Here is a 9,574-nt window from a genome sequence, read left to right on the forward strand (position 1 = left end):
CATGTATGTGCATGTACATACATACATACTAGATGATAAATGGTAGATAGATAGACAGTGATGGGTAGGTAGATGATAGATAGATAGATAGATAGATAGATAGATAGATAGATAGATGATAGTAGATTCATAGATGGATGGATGGATGGATGGATGGATGGATGGATGGATGGATGGATGGATAGACAGGTGTCATTTGAAAATTTTTAAAAGAAGAAATAATTTAAAGAGATCTAATATATCTAATAGAATCCAGATCCAAAAGCAGTTTGGGGAGATTTGAATATTTCCAATGGTTTTGTGAAATTACTGCTTACTTCTTATGTAACAATAATACTATTGTGGTTTTGTTTTGTTTTGGGAAAAGTCCTATTTTGGGGGGAAAGTATATAGAAAAAGGGTGAAGTATAATGCTGTTCTTAAACTCTCCTGAAGTGATTCTAGAACAGAATATAAAAATTTGTAGGTAACTTACTTAAATACAAGTTTAAATAAATGTATTGTATGTATGTATGTTATGTATGTGCAGAAGGAGCCAAAAACAACTATAGCAAGATACAGAGACTCTCAATCATCTGACAACTCTGCAGATGAACTTTTAAAATACAACGAAATTGACTATAATAAATAATAAATAAATTTTCTTTCACGTGTGTACTAAATAATTTACGTAACACCAAGCAGTCTCCTTTGAAGCTAAGAGGGAACAATGCCCACAGGCCTCCAGCTAGGAGAGATTGTTATTCTACCCCAAGGGAGCCCCACTTTCTGGTGGGAAAATAGGAACTTCTGGGCAGGCTGTGTCCTTAGGAAGACATCTCTGAGAAGAATCAGTACAAAGGAGGGAGACAAAGCTGCCCCAGCTCGGCCCATGTCCCTTCTTTTCTCCAGCTCCTTCTTCTGTCACCTGTGGGTTACATCAAGTGTCAAGTGATGCCATTAGTCCCCACGTGAGAGTGATGCAGCCATTAGTTCCCAGGTGAGTGTGACACAGCCATGCCTCCATTCACTGGTTCTAAAGGCACCAGTCACCGTCTTATCAGACAGGATCTTGTGACACCTGGGACTGTCCTGGGGGGAAAGGAGCTGTCTGCAGTCATCCTGTTGATACGTCATGATAGGGTGACAGACGTGTAAATGGAAGGCAGCCACCGTGAACAGAAAAGAAAATCATACAAAGCAACTGTTACTCCAAAACTTTACTTGGAGTTAAAGAGGTGATAAAGACATCCTTTGGAAGGACCAGGAGAGGCTCCACGGATGAAGGGAATTTCATCTGGTCTTAAAATAGCAAACTCACCTGTGGAAACAAGAGACAGGATCGTTCTAGTTAGAAGGCATTAGGTGAGCAAAGATCCAAAAGAGAAAGCATGCGTTGCGTGGGGAAGTAGGAAACGCACTATTGCCCATCCAAGGAAGACTCCTAAGAAAAATGGGGAGGTGAGTCTGGAGAGAAAGCAGAGCCCAAGGAGAAGTTCATAATTTACTAATAGATAATAGGGAGTCGTGTGTGTGTGTGTGTGTGTGTGTTCATGTGGGGGGTGAGTACACATGCAAGCTTTCTGTGTGAAGGCAGTATCTCACTTGCTGATTTAACTGGGCTGGCTAGCCAGTGAGTCCTAAGAAACTGCCTGTCTCCTCCTCCCCAGACCGGGGATAATCATCATATGCATGCCAGGCTTGTGTGTGTGTGTGTGTGTGTATAGTTTGGGTGTGGAATTCAGGTCCTTTGTTTTCATGGCAAGCACTTTATTGACTGAGCTATTGCCCCAACCCTGCTAAAGGCTGTTGAGGCAGCAATAGGATTGCAAAGGCCTTGGAGGTAAAGCTGTAAGTATAGAATCATCCATCTTTTTCCCAGGGCTTCCTACCCCAGGAACACCCGGAAGTGGAAAGCCATACTACAAGCTCATAGACATTAGCTACAGAGGCCAGAAGCAATTGTCAGGAGCCATTCAAAATGACCTTTGTTTTCCCTTGTGCATTTTCTGTTTTGTGTGCTGGCTCAAGTGTTACTTCTGTCAATTTTGCATCATAAACCTTTTCATAGTTCAAATGTCAGAAAGTTGCTGTCACGGAAACAAAAAATGAGAGCGTTAGAAGGCTCAGAATTCTCCAGAAAATAGCATTTGAGTTAAAGGAGCAGCAGGCTACTGCTTCCTCTGAGGACAGAAAATGACATTTCCAAGGCACAATGCATTTCAAATTCAAGTCTTTCGCCAGCACACAAAGAAGCCTGAGGCGATCCCACACTTAACGAGCTGCACTAGCTTTCTCCTAAAGGTTGACCTGTCGGCATCTACTGGCTTACACAGGGAATTCTGGAGGAAACCAGTGTTCAAGTGTTCACAATCTTATCCCAGATATGTGACAAGACAGGGTTTCCTGCTTCGTAGAAGAAGAAGGCATTCTAGAGAAAACTATTAATATCAGATCTTTCCGGAAACGGTGGACAACACTGGAGAGGCAATCTCATTTCCAAAGGAGATTAGCCACCAGGAAGCGGGTGTGCTGGTCTCTAAACACAAAGCCGCAGCATTTGTAAACAGAAACCTCTTCCTCCCTCTTCACAGAGGGTGTTCCCTGCTCTTCCGAACTATTTGCTGGTCAGCTGAGGTCACAAAGCAGTTGGAACAGCCTGAGCTACATTACAAGCTGTCTTTTCAGCTCATGGCACTTCATAGCCACAGAAGACATGGAGGAATAATATCCTGGCAAAGTATCCAGAAGTCAACACCAAGAGGTGTCCACTGGTCACCCCTGCAGTCTGTCACACTCTCAAAAAGATCCTTGCACTTCAAGGGAGCCCATGAAGCATGCAGGGAAGTCTCTGTGTGGATATGCATGTTGAGGGAATTAAAAAAAAAAACTAATCTGTGATTTTTAAACCCGGTAAGAACCAATAAGATCTTCATTCTGTCTCTTGTCGATAAGCAAAAATGAGAAACAAGTCTTTATCAAAGCAGTATGACTGATATGACTACAAAAATGTCAGGATTAGAAAAAAACTAACATATGAATTATTCTAAGCTTGAATATTAGCTGCTGTTACTATGACTAAAAGATGGACAACATGGATGCCATGTACTTCCCAAGGGAAAAACTCTCCGGGAATCCTGACAAAAGGATGTGTGGTTCTAAGCCAAATCAAACCCCTAAATCCATCGAGGGCACTTGGGGAGACCTGAAGGGCAGAGGAACACTACTATAGCCAGCGAGGTTGCTGCCAGCAAAGTCCATGCTACAGGAAACAACACAGGACAGGCCCTATATTATCCACAAACCATAAAGAAGAAAGAGGCCATGAGAAGGTTCAGATTAAAAGAAAGAGTAATTTCTAAGAAATTAGTGCCTGTAATACCTAGGGATACACATTTGGGTATACATATTTACATATTTTTATAAAAACCTAAGTGCCATTTCCTTATGGAGGAAGAAGGGAGTTGTGACAGAAGTGGGGCACATGGAAGAGACTATTTCTAGGTTTGGCTGGTGGTTGCGAATGCATTTGCCTTACGGTAATTTGTTATGTATTTTATTTGTAATGGGAGCCATAGCTCCATCTTATCACAAAATAATGTAACTTAATTAAAAACAGAGAACAAAAATACAATCTCATCAAGCACCTTATAAACACAAAAAAACCTGTTTTCTAAGAATTTTAAGGACATGACAAGTAAGTGAAGCAAAAGCAATTACCACTGCAGAAAAATTAGCCCAAATATTCTCAATATATTTTTATTATCAATACTATAAAAAGGTTAGCAAGGAAAAGGTAGTTTGTCTAAGATAACATATCTACCATCACTCAGAACTCTATGGCCTTCAGTCGTTTTCAATAGACATGTCTGTGACCCCAGAGGGCAGTGTTGCCTACGCACAAAAGTACATGCAATAACATGGCAAGGCCCAGCCCCATGTAAGACTCTTAGCTTAGAAAACTAGATTTTTGGAGCAAAACCAGCCTATTGTTGTTGTTGTTGTTGTTAATTTTCTCTACATGAGAAGCAGCTACTGCTTCCTCTTCAAAACCAGTCCTCAAGTCCATGTGAAAGCAAAACTCCATGGGCATCTGACGAGCGGGGGCGCTAAGCTACCCACGTGAGCTAACTGATCATCATTTGATCCCCCCAAGCCATAAAATCAGTGCTGTTGACCTCTCTCACCCAGTGGAAGTGATACTTGAGTCTATGGCAGGTCATGAGGGCCTGAGTTAAGTGCTATGGCCAGATGGCTCCAATGAGTGGTCATCTACCTATTCTTTCTACGTCGCTCTCTTTCAAGTTACGTCTAAAACTCCAACTTGCCTTGGGACATGACGTCTTATCACAGCATTAGTAACCCTAACTAGGACAGAGTCTTCTCCATGCGTGAACTTCTCTTCAGAATAGTCAACAGCAACCACCCATGGAGTCTCTGTGTAGACTCACCAAGGCAAATTCAGCCATCAGCATTAGTGAGTGGCGAGCCTGCCAACAGTGGAGGGTAGCAATGAGTCTAAGTAGACCAGTGAGGCATCTTTTCCATCAGGAGTACACAAAAACTCATGCTCCCTGGAACAATTGCCTCTGTCACGGACTGAAGGCTAAACTGTGCTTTTAATTGGGAGGCAGCACCTTCAGTGGCTGTGGTGCTATGTACACAGTGTACGCTTTGAATGAAGAACTCATATCAAGTGCCACCTCTGAGGGTCAAGAGTTAAAGTTGGAAAGTCAGCTTGTGCCAGTTCACCTAATGACACAGCACTCAGAACAATCGCTTTATGTGCCAATGCTGAGACAGTTTTATCCACTCCTCAGGGAAACAGTTTCCACAAATTTCCCTTGGTGGCAAATTTGAGGCGGTCATCTGGTGATATTAAATGCTTCACACCTCTGAGACAAATGACGTCATACAGAGAGGCTTCATTGTCATGGGGTGACTAGTCAGTCACAGTTCTTGAGGTAAAATAAGAAGATACCTGCTGACAATAGAGGCACAGAAAAGAATGTTTGGAATCCAAAGGATTCTCTAGGCTGCTGTGTGTTTCTTCCATGTGTAGTGGTAAAGTCAGTAGACTATTTTAATAGACCAATAAAATGGGGTGACTAAAGACACAGACTCTTCAGCAATGAAGACCTTTGTAAATCCACCAGAAAAAAAATATCCTTGCCAACCAAGTGTCTAGTTGGAAAGAATTGAAACATAGGAATAAGCAAGGAAAAAAATAATAAGACATACACAAACACACACAATTTATTCTTCGCATTTAAAACTGAGTGAGGTAGTGGGATGAAGTGTAGTTCATAAGGGAGGTCATCACTAGAAGCTTCGTGCACTGACTGGTGGGTCGGGGTGTGTGTGTGTGTGTGTGTGTGTGTGTGTGTGTGTGTACACCCTATTTTGTCTATGTAGCATACCTATACCTGTTAGTAATTAGGCAGCAGTACAAGCCATCCCAAAGGCCCTGAGGACCATGGAAAACAGGAAACCTCAGGACCACCCTCAAATATGTCAGTGTCATCAGAAGCATGCCACCACCACCAGAAGCATGTCACCACCACCAGAAGCATGTCACCACCACCAGAAGTATGTCACCGCCACCAGAAGCACGTCACTGCCACCAGAAGCACGTTGTCACCACCATCAGAAGCATGTCACCACCACCAGAAGCACGTTACCACCACCAGAAGCAGGTCACTGCCAGGATCCAGGTCCCCCTAAGTTACCTGTGCACTTTCTGCGCATGTGCAAGGTCATTTATAAAAGGGGGTTCACCCCACCCTTGCTCTCTCTTCCTTGAGTCTCCCCAGAGACCATCTTTGTATACCCCCTCCCAATAAAGCCTCCTGCGTGGGTCTGCCACGTGGTGTGATTTGTATAACTATTACATAGTTACGCAGTGCAATTCTAACAATGCCAACCTTGTCATTTATTACAGAAGTAGAAACTGTATCGGCTACAGTGTTTTCTTCCTTTTAAAGAACATATATATTTGTATAAAGATATCATTTTTCTCCAGTTGAAGCTATACGTTTGGTATAGCACTAGCAAGACCCTGGTTTGATTCCCAGTACTTGGGGGGGGGGGCGGGAAACACTAGAAATCATTTCTCCTTTTCTTCTTCCAGTGTATCACATAAAGATATTGTTTCAAAGTTAAAAGTACAACTTACTCTTTGCATTTAAAACTGAGCGGGGTAGTGGGACATGGTCTAGTTCGTAAGGGAGGCCATCACTAGACGCTTCACGCACTGCCTGGTGGGTCGGAAAGTCAGTAGCTCTCCTCTGTGCATGGCTTCTTGCACAGCTGCCTTGACAAACGCAATGTCACATCCTTGCTGTTTTATCAAGGTCACATTTGACCAAAGGCTACGCACAGATGCACGAGACACAAAGGGCATTGAGCAGGGCCTCGGGTCTACCAAGAGCACACAGCTGGCCAGTCTGTGGTCCTTGGGTCCTACTCAGTGTGTCAGCTGTGACAGAACTGGACCATAAGCCGGGGAAAGCTTTGCCCTGGACTTGTGTGTCACCTATACGGTCTCACCCAGGATCAGCTCATAGTAGGCACATGAGTTTTCTAGTTCGTTTTGTTCTTTTATTGTGTCAAACACACACTCACACAACATAAAATTTAATATCATAACCACTTTTACACGTGTGTGTATGTGGTGTGTGTGTATGTGTGTGTGTGTGTGTGTGTGTGTGTGTGTGTGTGTGTGTGTGTGTGCAAGTACATGCTCCACAGAATGTACGTGGACAGTCAGAACACAACTTGCACAGGTCAGGTCTCGTCTTCCACCACGTGGGTTCTGGGAATTGAACTCAGGTCCTCAGACAATGAGGCAGCAAGTGCCTGCACCCACTGAGCCATCTTGCCAGCCCTGGCCTAACCACCCTTGGATGCGCAGCCCGATGACGTTCAGTATGTTCACTTCCTGCCTCTGCATCCCCGGAACTTCCTCTTTCGGCAAAGCCAAATGGCTGCGCCCATTAAACGACACCCCCTTCTCTGTCCCTGGGGACATGTGTGATTCACACGAGAAGTTGACAGTGTCGCTCCACAAAGACGCCTCCCCCACAACGGGACAGACATCACGAATGCCTCTGGTGGAAGGTCAGAGGCAGCACCAGCTCGCATGGGAACCGTCTTACCCAAGGCCACAGCCTGTGTCACACATGCCACATGCCTTGAGCAACTCTTCAGCACTAGTTGTTGAATACGCTCAATGTCTTTGATATGTGGAAACCATCTGATGTTACTTTGAAAGAGAAACGTAAAAATAAGCAAGAATCAGGGAGTGGTAATTTATGAATCGTCATAAATGTCAAATAAACACGTGGAAAATATCTGTCTAGCTTATGATTAAGGAAATGTGAATAAAAACAACAAAAGTGTGGCTTTGAGGCACGAGGAGATGTGAAAATGGACACAACACTACACGTGGAGGTGTGAGCCAAGGCCGACTTTCACAGAACAAAATGCCCCCGAAAGACAAAAAAATGTAAAAGGGAGTGGGGGGCTATGTTTTGGTCTCAGAACTTTACTTCCTAGCATGTGACTTAAATCATGCTAGTGGACATACAAAAAAGTACACACAGAATCATCTCACTTATAATAATCAGAACAGGGAACACTGACACATTAGCCCATGTTAAATAAATTATAGCTAGCACACTTGGGGAGAACTGAATATAACCTCAACAAAGGCAAAATATTATATGGCAATTACTACGTTCCATGCTATATGGAAGCATATTTATAAATGTGTATACTCATTTACTCTTTACTACAATCCCATGGAGCACTATTGTTATCTTTAGTTAAGAGAGCAGAAGGAGTGATGTGGAGGAGTTAAATAGCTAGCACAAAGGTAAAGGAAGCAGCGATGAACCAGGACTCACTCAGATGCCAGCGTTCTGACTCGCCAATGCCAACACCAATGCCAAAGCCAATGCCAATGCCAACACCAATGCCAACGACAATGCCAATGCCAACACCAACGCCAATGCCAATGCCAACTCCAATGCCAACACCAATGCCAATGCCAATGCCAACACCAACGCCAATGCCAATGCCAACGCCAATGCCAATGCCAATGCCAACACCAATGCCAATGCCAATGCCAACACCAATGTCAATGCCAACACCAATGCCAATGCCAATGCCAACACCAATGTCAATGCCAACGCCAATGCCAATGCCAATGCCAACACCAAGGCCAATGCCAATGCCAACACCAATGCCAATGCCAATACCAATGCCAACGCCAATGCCAACAGCAATGAGTACTCATATGTTGAGTGTGGAACTATATTTAGTTACATGTTGGGGAGCTGGCTCATTAGGCAAAATGCACAGCCATGAGAATGTGAGTTCAAATCCCCAGCACACACATACAAGCTGGGTGCAGGCATGCATCTAATCTTGGTGTAGATGAGCGGACGCCCACACTGGAGAGCTAGCTAGTCAAGTACAAGTGGGGAGCTCCAGGTTTAGGAGAGATTCTCTCTGAGAACAGAAGATGGGAAGAAATAGAGAAAGACATCAGACATTGACACACACACACAGTGCGCGCGCGCGCACGCGCGCACACACACACACACACAGAGAGAGAGAGAGAGAGAGAGCGAGAGAGAGAGAGAGAACAATCAAAACATTTTATAGCTTCAAAACAGAACTGTATAATTTTTAAAATAAAGTTACCCAACTATAGTTTACAGCTATTGACTATATTTAGCATGACATAGATGAGTATATGTTATATACATCTATATGTGTGTGTATATATATATATATATGTGTGTGTGTGTATATGTGTGTGTGTGTGTGTGTGTGTATATATATATATATATATATATATATATATATTATATATATTATGTATATATAATTCGTGGGTATGTCAAAATATTGGCAGTTGTTACCCAAGTACAGGAATTAATGCAATTTCTATTACCTTTTTCACCTAGCATATTATATTATATTATATTTATCATAACAAATGCAAGAACGCTCTCACTGTCACCCTAAGCGTCCATACCAGGTCTCTATCTTCAGCCTAGAACTCAGAAGATGAGGTCAAACTAAAGAGCTTTGCCTCAGTGTGCCTCCTTTTTTTTTTTTCTATCTACTCCGGGTCACAGGGTTTTCTTATTTCTGAAAAGAGCGAGTACAGGATCCTGACTGGGAACTCCAGCATCTTATAAATAAGAGTCTCTCACATCAATAAAACATTTGTAGTGTCCTGTGATTTCAGTGGGCACAACACGTGTCTAGATACGGCGCCTGTATTTCCCCACCTCACCCCTAGGTCATTTGGGTTTAAAGTTTGCAGACATTTAAACCTCACAAAAAAAAAAAAAAATCCCTGCCTGGTAAGGAACTACTGCTAGTTAGAGGGACCCACAGGGATTTCCTAGTGGCCATTGCCTTACTGTTCCAAATTGACCTTGAAGTTCTTCCATGGCAATTCACAACTGGATCAATTTTCATATTTAAATTGCTTCCGGGGAGCAAAATAAGAAATAAGTTGTGACGGAAGTTAAAGAAGCTCCTTCCCATGGGTTCTGCCCACATCCAAGAAAACAAG

This window comes from Acomys russatus, chromosome 17 (assembly GCF_903995435.1).
Source record: "Acomys russatus chromosome 17, mAcoRus1.1, whole genome shotgun sequence".
In the NCBI taxonomy this organism is placed as follows: Eukaryota; Metazoa; Chordata; class Mammalia; order Rodentia; family Muridae; genus Acomys; species Acomys russatus.